General features: G+C 38.0%; 1 protein-coding gene across 3 annotated transcripts in view; it reads left to right on the top strand.

Moving 5' to 3' along the window:
* The window catches only part of pex5la (peroxisomal biogenesis factor 5-like a), a 100,197-nt gene that overhangs the window by 31,421 nt on the left and 56,518 nt on the right, over positions 1–12,258 (top strand). The window lies entirely within an intron of this gene.

Here is a 12,258-nt window from a genome sequence, read left to right as displayed (position 1 = left end):
TCTCATTAATATAGTGATATTGATTTCAACCATATCACCCTGCCCTGTTTACTTATTGAACATCATTATGACTTTATTTTGGCTTCCCAGAACTGGTTATTTAATGGTTAAATAACCTTGTTTATCTCTAGAAAAGAACAGGGCTGTGCTGTGTTTAGTCCCACTATCTGAAACTGGACTTCAAAGTCACAGAAACCTGGTAGAGCATTCAGAGGAGCATCAAACCGTGTGTGTGTGTGTGTGTGTGTGTGTCTGTCACTTGTGACTCTGGCTGACACCCCTTTTATACAGCCACTGGATGCTAAGACACGATCCAGTTACATAGTGAATATATGAATCACATTTGCCTGTTTGGTCTCCATACAGAGCATATAGTGTAAAACTGATCTAAAAATCTGCAAAACTGGATTAAAATGTTGAATGCTGTAATTGTTGATGTGGATAATCACTGCCGGGTGATTAATAATGAAAAGTGGAAAAGTGATTGATGGAGAGGCTATTGTAGACAAACAGTGGTGGCATTTGAAGTCTTTATTTTGTACTTAGGACTAATGGAAGCGGGTCTTAGGATCAGAGAGTGATCCTTCAAGCATTGCGTTCATTTGTCATTTTTAGTGCAGCGGCTCAGCAATCACTCGGACAGTTTTCAGGGTCAGAATATGTCTGGAATCATCAATTTCGATTACAGCGCATGCTGTTGAATATCTTGGCAAACTTAGCATGAAATTCTATTTGAAGTGAAAAAGAAAAGATGAAGTGGAAAAAAAAAACTGATGGTTGACTTGTGTTATTTATGAAAGCGCTTCATTGTTAATTCACATAATTCATTTTTAATTACCCTAATCAAGTCAAGTTCAAGTCTGCTATGCTTTGCCAAAATATTCAGAAATAAAACAGAAAAACAGCATGAAACAAAGAGAGTCCGTTTATTATTGGTTGATGTGATGATATTTAAATATTTATGGATATGAGAAACGCAGGACAACAGCTTTTAATAAATTGGGTCTTATTTTACACCAGACAACCAATGAACAAGTACAGTTCTATCATTTCCTTTCATGTTGATCCTGTTATTGTTCTCAAACCAATAAAGTTATATTTGTCTATACACAAAAGATTGACCAACAGTTCTCAGATATACTATTTGGACCCTGGTAACTATCTCCAAAACAACCATTTTACTTTGATAACAATGTATGTTTTAATTGAAGACCATTATATTTTTATACAGCAGGTTTTATAATCTCATTTCCTTTTTTAAAATAAATCCATGACGATTATTTCATACTTGGTTCTAATAACAGCATGAATAATTAGGAGTTAAGAGTGTGTGATCAGATGTGATGGCAGAGGTCCAGCTGTTTCTGTGCACCTGAGTCATAATGAACTGCACATCACACCGAACTGCTCCATGTGATGTCAGTCCCACTTTGAAAGACTCACATTTATATGAACAAAATCTGCTTTTTAAAAAGGTCAAAATTGCACTTAGCTGCTGAACAAGTGACACATTGCTACTTAGCTATGCAGATCAGCTGACAGTGTTTTTTTAGTTGTGCTCCTTAAGTATAATTTTTTAAACTATGAAGAAAAGAATTGCCTCTCTTTTGTAAAAGAAAAAAAGTGAAGAATCAATTAAGTAGTTTGAAAAATTCTTAATCATAGAGTCAGGACATGAGAATGTGTCCACCTCCAAATTGTGTCTGATGTCCAAAGATTCAAACTGACAACCTTGTAGAGAAATATCAGCGTGTCTGAGTTCAAGTCCGCTGCCACCTCCATGTGCTACAGCCTTACATCTTTACATATCATCTCCTGTAACTCATTTGTCCCTCATGTAGCATCTTTGTCACACGGTCATGTGATGCTGAAAAAAACTAAGTGTATTTGGAGACTAACATGTCAAAACTAATGATGTGTAAAATATATATTGTCATATTCATGCTATGTTGATGTAAAGGGATGAAGTGCATTGGGAAAATGTGACAAACCTCAAATTTCTCATTTGAAATTCAAACTGTTTTAACATCTCTGGAGGACAACGTGGAAGTAAACATGTTGCAAGAAGTCCATTTAATTCATCTTTATTTATTTGGCTAGTCAACCTAACATGTACATCCTTGGACTTGCAGGTTAGTGAACTGGAAACTCTACCCTGCCTGTGAATGGGTTAGGGTTAGGGGCTCAATCTTAGGTTAACCTGCTTCCCTCCAAATGCATGCTGGGCTCCAGTGTCCCACATCATCCCTGCAGATAAGCGGATATGGAACATAGATGGATGGACATTTATTTATTAGCAAGACTGTTATTGTAAATCTTTTAATAAGGAAGGTCAGTTTATTACCATGGCCCTTTTTTAGCTTTGTGAGTATGAAAACAGTCCAGCAGCCACTGGTTATGTGCAAGCGTTGCTACATGTACTGCCAATCACTGCACTGGCACCTCCACTAGCGACCCATAGCTCAGGGAGGTGATCCTTGATGGTGTGAACTCAGAAGTAGCTTCGTGGGTGTTTTGGCCATAGTCTGGCACACACTAGGCAGCCTGATGCCTTTGCACTGATTTCTATTTAAGCCCTATTTGCTCAGCTGTCCCAGGGAGCGGCAGCCTGTAAACCCTCAGGGACAGTTTTTTGCCATCTATCCCCATTATAAGGCATTACGCTCCTCCGTCTTTTGCAGAGTGTCACTTGATTTTTATGAAAGCTCTGCCATGGCACATCCTATCCATAATGAAATATATTTGGTTGTGCTGAGCTGAAATTAGGTTTCCAGGAAATCAGTGGAGTGATCATTTCCCTGTATGTAAATCTAATAGTGGACAGTTCGAGCTTGTGTGTTTGATGAAACAAATTATTTAATTAGAGCTTGGTTATTAAATTGGGGGCTGCGTATGAAGATAAACATTGTTGCATCAGCCATGAGTTATAAAAGTTGTCTGGTCTAGATAACATTTTAACATCTATTCAGCACAGTGTACATCTTTCCATCATTCACATTACTGTCATTAAAATAATCTCTACTGTTTGTTTTAAAGGATGGGTTCACAATTTTTCTATCTATCTATCTATCTATCTATCTATCTATCTATCTATCTATCTATCTATCTATCTATCTATCTATCTATCACAACAGTCAGGTGCCCAAATTAACATTAACACAAGTTTTGTAGTCTTTAATCATTCCTCCTGTTCATACTGGACATTAAAAGATCCCTTTCAATGTAAGTGATGGGGGCCAAAGTCCACAGTGTGTCCACACAGTCATTTTGTGCAAAAATGCATTTATAAAAGTTTATCTGAAGCTTATATAAGGCTTCAGCAGTCTGAGTTAGTCATATCAAGTGGATATCTGCCACACTTACAGTCTTTGTGTTTCCTTGGACAGTGTTTACCTGTTGAGCTGCGGTGGAAGTATAGTAACAAAAAGAGGGAATTATGCACTAAAAAGACTAACATTGAAAGATATCTACTTGATTTGACTAATTTGGACAGCTGAAGCTTCAGATTAGCTTCAGATAAAATTTTAAACACTTTTTTCCACAGAAGGAGGCTTGTGGATTTTGGCCCCCATCACTCACATTGTAAGTGCTTATGAATGGATCTTCTAATGGCCAGTATGAAGAAGAGGAATGATTATGGCGAGAAAAACCTATTTTAATGTTCATTTCAGCACCTGACTGTTGTTTTAGGACAGACTTAAAAAACTGTGAACTCGTCCCTTAAGCTGCTGCCTCGGATAGCATACAGTAAACAAAATATACATTAAACAGCTTGAACTCAACATGCATCCATTCAATCCAGTTAATCAATACTGAATGTACAGTACTGATATGAAACACAGATCGTTTAACGATCTGGAAAAGTTCAGATATATGTTGGTTCTATATCAATGAGAGTGCTGTGAAGGTGCTGAAATTATTCAAACTCTGCCACTTTATGAAAAAAAGGATAGAAATTTATTCATAAGTAGTCTGAGTTAATGGTACAGAATCAACAAAATCTAAACAAGGTGATAAATATATTTTTTAAATCCAATAATTAATGTTGCTATTTCTCTCACAGATGTTAAATACAGCGAGTATAAGATCAGTGAGCAGCATGTGACACCAAGGACATTGAGGCCTATCAAAACAAGCCCATTACCTCCTCATAATTGTCTCACCAATTCCGGTTGTCTCGTGGAACTACAAAGCTAATCTCACCTTTGTGACACCTGACTATGCTAAAGCAAACTCCAAGAAATATTAGCCTTGGTTCTGATTCATAGCAGAAGCCTGACATGCCCTCTCCAGTAGTTAAATGCTGCAGGTGCAGAAATACAGCCACGGGGTGGCTTTCAGCAAATCGCCTGAAACCTCTTTTGTTGACTTGAGGGATTTAAAGCATCACCAAAGCTTAAATCCATATAGACTTGTCTGTCACAGTGGTATGAGAGACATTCCTGACAGGCAAACACTTCTGCACAGATCACCAGTTAAGCACTGCAGTCCGAGCAATCTGCGGGTGAAAATCTGTGCAAATGGAATGAGCTGATTCACTTTAAAGTGACAAAATAAGTAGTGATTAGGGAGCTTTTGGTCAAATACATTATTTATTTGAACAAAATTAGCATCCTAATCTGTAGTCTCACTGTTGAGTCCATCTGCCATTTAATGTATTTTTAATCATACAGTGTCACCGGTTTAATTATTTGATGATTCTCTGGTTATTTTTGCTGAAAATTGGCTACCTAATGTTAACCTTAATATTTACAATACATAACATTTACAAAACTGAGGAATTGAGGCAAATGATTAAAGATTTTGGCTCTGACCTGTGTAAATCCACATGGTTCACTTGCTTGATTGTTTGTAGAAAACAATCCTGATGAAAATGACCCCTTAACTTTGACTGCCTTTGGCACTGTAAACATTAGATGACAGAATATGCACACAAGAGACAATTAAAAACGGATGACTTCTCTGCAGCCGCCAAAGCCTCTGATAAGTTCAGTGGCCTGAATTGCACTTTTGTTATGGAGGCAATAAGGTAACCAGGGAATCAAAGTAACTGATTAGAGATGCCAAGCTGTGTTTCAGGGTTATAATCATGTTCACATTAGAATAATTGCAATTAAATAAGATAGCCATGAGCACAAAAGGACATTGCTTCACAAAGCGAAGGCATGCATGATTGTGAATATGCCTTTAAACCCTCTAAGACTTGGAGAGTTAGATCACGTCTAGGGCTTAGACATTTTTATTAGGCTGGCGATGACTTGATGTCACATTTTTCAAGTCTTTATAAACCACTCTGGGAACATGAGTGGGTAGTAAATATATCCTCAGGAGACAAGACTTGCTGTAGAGGGCAGTTATTTGTACTGGAACATAAATTTTCCTCAGCAGCAGGCTGTAACTATGGACATGATTGGTGTTAGCCATCATCAAGAAAAAAAAAAAAAACTCTTGTCTTTGTCACGACCCTGCCACCATCATAAACAAACAAACACCATTGCAGTACAAGCCAACAGTTTGGGACAGTGATGTATGAGCAGCTGCGTGCACAGTAAATTCTTCAAATTATTCTTTAACACCACATCGGGGTGCAGTTTTCAGTGACATATTATGTGAGCTGCCGTTCATTATAAGAAGCAATCCCTGTAAACCTTATGAAAACCAATAAACAGTGGCAGGAAATGTCACGCTGATAGAAAAACCTCCTCACAAGCCGCTTCAGTTGATATGGCAGCAATAAAATTGAAGACCCACCGTAGCATTTATAGGTATTAGCCCTAGCTTATCCTGAGTATTAGCACTATTGGAAGTCAGTTATTGGCTTTAATATCTGGAGTGTTTGGGATCCTATAAGGCACTGAGTCTCAGCACCAGAGTGAAAAGTTCACAGTGTGTGTGCAAGATCCTGCAGTTTGTCCATAAATATGTCTGAATAATTCACTCTTCCTTTCAAAGTTTCAGTGTGAATCTGAGACCAGGTCATTTTCACATTTTTTTTCTTAAAAAATGACTCAAAACAATTATTCGATTATCAAAATAGATAGCAATTAATTTTCAGTTGATTGACTAATCGATTATTCAACTAATTTTTGCAGCTCTACATCTTTCTGTCTTTAAGTTTAATAAGTGCTTCACAAGGGTTGAGCTGCCCTTTAAAATCTGACCTTTGTTGGTCTTCTTCTCTGGTGCAGTAGTCAGGGAAAAAGTTTCAGTACGGCAAAGGCTTTGTTATTATTTCATACTTATATTTTATCATAATAAAGAAATATGTTATGAAGTGACTCTTTATCAGGTAGAGGAGGAACACTGTATGTCCTCCATGTAATGAATGTAACTAAGACATAATTTTTGGAGCATCTGACTCTGTTGTGATCAGTAAGAAAGAGATTCATTATTGAAGCTCTTCCAATTCTTGCACTTGCACCTCCAGCCACCAAAATTTAAAAATTAGATGCACCCTGAATTTGCCCTGGCTCCCACTTTTAGTTATTTACAGGCTAGTGTGTAATCTTCGAGCAGCAGTGACAGCTGATCGCTGACTTAGAGGCTAGTATTAATCTCTGCTTAGAAGCCTGAACTTTAGCCCCTGTTGAGGATCTCCTTTATCATGATTTATTCACACAAACTCTCTGAATCCCAGTCAGGAAGCTGTAGCTTTCCACTCATTACTTGTCACTGCTCACTGTTGCCAGAAGTGTGCCGGATATTTTCCTCTCAAGTGTTCACGGAGTGTTTGTGCTCTTCACTGACTGTGATCAATTTTCCATCTGCAGAGAGGGATCCCAGCAATTGTTTGTTGCCTCTCTCTGAAGCCAAGAGTGAATCGTGCGAGAGGTGTGAGGCTAGAGGTCTGCCAGGAGCACCGGGAAACGCATCAAAACCCACACTGCATTATCACAGCCAGCTGATACTGTAGCATATGGCAAACATGGCGGAAGCATTTTTATTCCACTTTTTTTTTTAACCTGTCTACACCTGTGTTTTATGTAGCTGGGTATTTCTTACCTTCTGGCTCTGTAAAAGATCTTGTAGGGAAGTCTCCTCTTCTGTTATATAATGCAGGACTTAAATGTCACCAGTTTAACACTACGAAATGGATCAACAGAGAGGTGCCCTGATTTTGAGCAGTAGGTATTCCCTCATGAAATCCATCTTTTACATGAACTCTGGAGAATGGGGCTAGAGTACAGACCTCTTATCAAAAAAGTGCTTTATATTCACACAAAAAAGACAAAAAATGGTGGTCAAGATCATCTTTTAATATTGAGGCCTGCTAAGAGAGGAAAACATGTTTTCTTTTAAAAAAAAAAATCACATCTGCAATGCATCCTGCAACCATTTATAGTATTTAATCTCTTAAGAGGTTTAGTAACAAACTCCATTCCCATGTGAGGAAGCAATGACACATGAAACTCGGTATAGATTATTTCATTACTGTCCTGTGAACACTGCAGGAGATGGTACAATATAGCAGATTTGCATTAAAAATGTAATTTTACTCATCATTAGTCAGAGCCACCGTGCCTCCATTTTTTGAGAAGTAATTTTTTCCAACACAAATAAATATGCTGGTTAGAGTTTGTTAATACTGTCTCAGTCTGTTTTTTAGTTTTAAGAGGGAGAGACAGAAACTGAAATTAAAAATATGCCAAGGATAGAGGTGATTAATAGTGCAAGTGTCATCCTGGTGTTATAGATAACCTTAAAGGGGACACCTCATGCTTTTTTTGGATTTTCTGTCATTTATATTCTGTTATGATGTTGAATGTCTATGTTAAACATGGTCAAAGATCCAAAACTTGAGGTGAACGTATGTAAAAATGCTCCCGGAAAGTCAAAAGCCAGGGCTTCAGCCTGCTATAAATGCTTTGTTTGCAAAGTTACTTCTACTTCATCATCAAACTGACGTCGGCTTGTTTGCACATCCCCACAAATGGCCGTCCATTCCATAGTATGTTGTTACTTAAGTTGTTGCACAGGTTGTTTGTGTTCGTCATTCGCATTTTTCAGATCAGATTTGGGCTTCAACATGTACAGATGTATTTGAGAAGTTGACATTTTGAGTAAAGAACAAGAAAAGGAAATGAAATCCAACTACTACTGTTACTGAATCTAACCAATAAGAACAGAGTAGGCTCATCGGGGGGGCATCTTATAAAGTCAGGAGCTAAAACGGCCTGTTTCAGATAGAGGCTGAACAGAGGGGCTGCATAAAAGACCAGTATAAGATCAATAAGGAGCTTTTTAAACTTTAAATCATGCAAAGATATTCCAATACAGCCCTTTAACCTATTTATGTAACGCGCTGGATGTCCTGCATCCTATGTAATAACTGCTTGATGGGGTATCGCCAGTCATCAGGTTTTGTCTCAAACGATCCCACATGATTAACAGGTTGAAAGCAGGGTCTTTAATGGTGAGTGGATACCAGAGCCTTATCAAAACCACGTCAAGAGCAGAGCTGTGACCTTGTCCAGATCGTGTTAGACTCTATAGTACATTTTTGCTGAGACTGTGCAGAACCCACTAGCTTATGTAGAGTGTACAAAAGCTGGAAAAATGTTCTCGGTCATCTATTGGGAGTCATCAATGACAGGCCTGAACTGTGCTAAATTAACCAGTACATGTGACAAAAGTGGGAAAATACAGTACTATTAACTAACCGGTTGCCAATTATAAGAAAATTCCCTCTCAGACAGCATATTTTCCAAACATCCTTTTAACATTTTTTGAAAACCCCTCACACAATCCAGGATTTTCCAGCTTTAGCTTAGTAGCTGAAGGACTTATCATTGTTATTTCTTACTGTGTATAGACAGAGGCAAGGAAAACAGCTCCTCAGACACGAAGCAGAATGCAGCAGCTGGTCAATGAGACAATTTGTTGAGTCAGATGAAACCTGTGCTGACTCTTTCAAGCAACCACACTTTTTACTCTTATTTTGTTTTTACAGAAATTGAAAAAACATTTTGAAGTAATGATGCTTTTTCTGAAATAGATAGAACTTACTACTTATTGCATCTGTCTCCAGACCTAGAGAACAACAGACTATTGCCAAAGCTAATGAATCATCTACATTTAATTTTCCTCTGAAATTCATAAAGCTTTTCCACTCCTCCCATAAGAATACTTGTGTAAAAAACAGACTTCCCAGTAAATGTATTAGTTTAGAGAAGGACTGTCAAAGTTAATGTGATAATAACAAGTTAACGCCACTAATTATTTTGACGGCATTAACACAGGTTCTGCTATGATGACCCCTTTCTTCGCCTGAAGTTTAGCCTTCTAGCATTAAGTCGGATGGCAACTAGCAAGGAACAATGGATAGAGAAAAGGGTATTTTGAATGGCAAGTTCAGCTTCAAAGCCCTGTAAGATGGGTCTGTTGACACGAACAAAGTTATTGGTAGTTACTGTCTATGTTAACTGAGTTACCTCCGGAGTACTTTCATTCATTTATACGTCCATTTGCTAGCGAAGCACACAGCTAATGCTAATGCAGACAGCCTCATTAGCCCCGAACCATCCTGCTTGCAGCAAAACATGCTTGATAAGGAAATAGATAAGGAAATAGATGGACAATCCTACAAGCAGCAAGCTTTCAACAGCAATAGATAAATGGGTGGCTACAGCTTGCAGGCCAGTTAATAGTGTGGAGGACAAGGGTCTGTGTGAAATAATTCAGATCACATCCAATGACTGCACTTATGAAATGCCATGGAGAGCCACCACCAAAGTAATTTTCTTTCTTAAACTCCCTTTCCACTGTTTATTCTGTGTTATCCTGTTTTTATCCCATAGCACGAGCAGATGTTTTTGTGAGCCTCTATTTTTCCCCATGTGAGGTTGGACACAATCACATTGTGTGATTTGCTTTAGAAGTGAGGGATCCAGGGAGTGATCTTTAGTACTAAAGTAATGGAACATTTAGCTGTGCCCATCTGTTGCCTGTTGGGCTTGAGTTTGCCATAAGTTATGATTTGAGAATATTTTTAAAAAGCTAAATGCTGTACCTGTGAGGGTTTCTGACAATCTTTATCTTTGGACAATCTTTTTCAATGTTTCGTGTTGTTAATTATTTCCAACAATAAATGCATACATTAGCATAAAGCAAGCATATCTTGTCCACTCCCATGTTGATAAGAGTATTAACACTTGAAAAATATCCCTTTATGGTAAATTTTGAACAGATAAAAAATGTGCAATTAATTTGTGATTAACTATAAACAGTCATGCAATTAATCTTGATTAAATATTTTAATCGATTGACAGCCATAGTTTAAAGTGATAAACACACAGTGGAGGCTGGGATTGTGAATGGATTTTCTGAGCCTTGAGCTAAACAGCAACATTTATGTCCTCTAACACTAACCAGCACCTATTGATTGGATTAAACTGTTTGCATAATGCTGCAGTCAATCTCATCTACTGTGGATAATTTGCTTTTTTGATTTTATCTTCCAGAACAACCCCACAGTGACCGAATCTTTAGTCAGATGCTGCTGTAACAGGGAAGTTAACAGTTTAATCAAAATATGTTACACTGCTTTTATTGAGCTCATACACTGAAATTGGATGTTTTGACTACAGAAGTGAAGACAGTGCAAAAACAAATGAATTAATAATTCTTATTCATATCTTGTATATTGTTGAGTATTTTCCCAACATAAAAGCCTCCATTCTCCTTATTTTCAGCATTTGTAAAGCTAAGTTCATGCACATAATTTTCATATTGTCCAGGCTCAGTTGCATTTGTGTTACAACAGGGTAGTGAAAAAAACAGTTACTCAATAGCTGTCCAGTGTACAGTGTGTTGCCAGTCATATCTATAATAACTCCTGGAAAAAATAAGCACCAGTTTAGCAAAAATTGACACAAAACAACACAGCAGGTCGGCCAAGACTGTAAGCCAATACAAACTGACTGCGTGCCTGGTGGAAGAGATCCTCTACACTGTTGGCTCTCACAATACCTGCACATACGGCACATTCAGCGCTCATCTGCCATTCAGGAAAAAAAAACAAACAAAAAACAAATGTTCAGAGCTTGTTTAGAGGTTTTCTGAATCATCTTTAGTCATGTGAGTATGACTTTGCTACTAGCAGGGTCTTAGCGAGGGATGTTGTTCATTTATACTGAGTGAGACTAAGCTAGCGAGTGGGTGCAGGTGGCTTTTGGGACTTTATTAGAATCATTTGGCTTTCAAGGGAACTCTCCCTGAAGGCCAGGCGCATGCATTTTGTGACATGATCAGTTGAGGAAATCAGTGGAAGAAATGCTTAATTTCTGGCAAATGTGAAAACCCCTAATGAGATCCAGCTGAGAGGCTTCCAGTTCGTTTCATGTTCTGTCTGTACAGGCAGCTTCACCGAGTCTACAAAATGTAGAAACTGAGTATGATGAACAGCAGTTTTGTCTCTCTCTGTCTGGTCAGCAAATTTAATTGCATGGGGATGAGGCTCTTTTCTGAGATGAAATGTGCTGTCTCCTGTGACAAGGGTAATTTCACGACATCTGTGTGTCTTAAAATGATTAATAGCGTATGATACAGTCTATTTTCTGGCTGTGGGCAAACATGTGAAGTGAATGAATGTCTGAGGGATGTCTGGTTTCTGTAGTCCAGCCTCTGCCACAAAGTCGAGGTGAAGAGGATGACAATAAGCAGGCAAAATCAATTTGACCCCTTATGTAATCAATTTTGACTGTTATATAATGTGGCCTTGGCAATTATCAGACAAGCTCCACACAGCTTTTCCTCCTTTAAGAGGCTGTGGGTGGTGGATAAAGGGGCAGGACCGTGTGTGTGTGTGGGTGTGTGTGTGTGTGTCTGTGTGTGGTCAGAGGGCAAGTTTTGGTATAGTGGAGGTCACAATAGATAGACTGAATACAAGCTTATACTGTGACCATATTACTACAGCTTGTCTCCATAATACGATCAACTGTTTAAGAAAATAACAATGTACCCCGACCACCAGTATTAGGTTCACTGACTCAAGAAGTGAAGCTTATTATTATTTTATTTTCATTTGTTTATCAATCCTGGGGAGCAGCAGTTGGTAAATGGGTGATAATTTGGATAAAAACAGCTTCCTTTATGACTGTTTGTCACAGAGATGCACATCAACTGTAATGTTGATGTCTAATATTTACCAAAAATTTTTTTTACAAGGAGCTGTGTGTATATCAAAGATAGAACTTTTGTCTGTATTATTACTTACAGTTATGCATTGATATATTTGTACATGTATATACATGTTTGAAC

The sequence above is a fragment of the Thunnus albacares genome, chromosome 9, assembly GCF_914725855.1.
Source record: "Thunnus albacares chromosome 9, fThuAlb1.1, whole genome shotgun sequence".
In the NCBI taxonomy this organism is placed as follows: domain Eukaryota; kingdom Metazoa; phylum Chordata; class Actinopteri; order Scombriformes; family Scombridae; genus Thunnus; species Thunnus albacares.
Note: the sequence above shows the minus strand (reverse complement) of the source record. Positions and strands in the feature narration are given on the sequence as shown.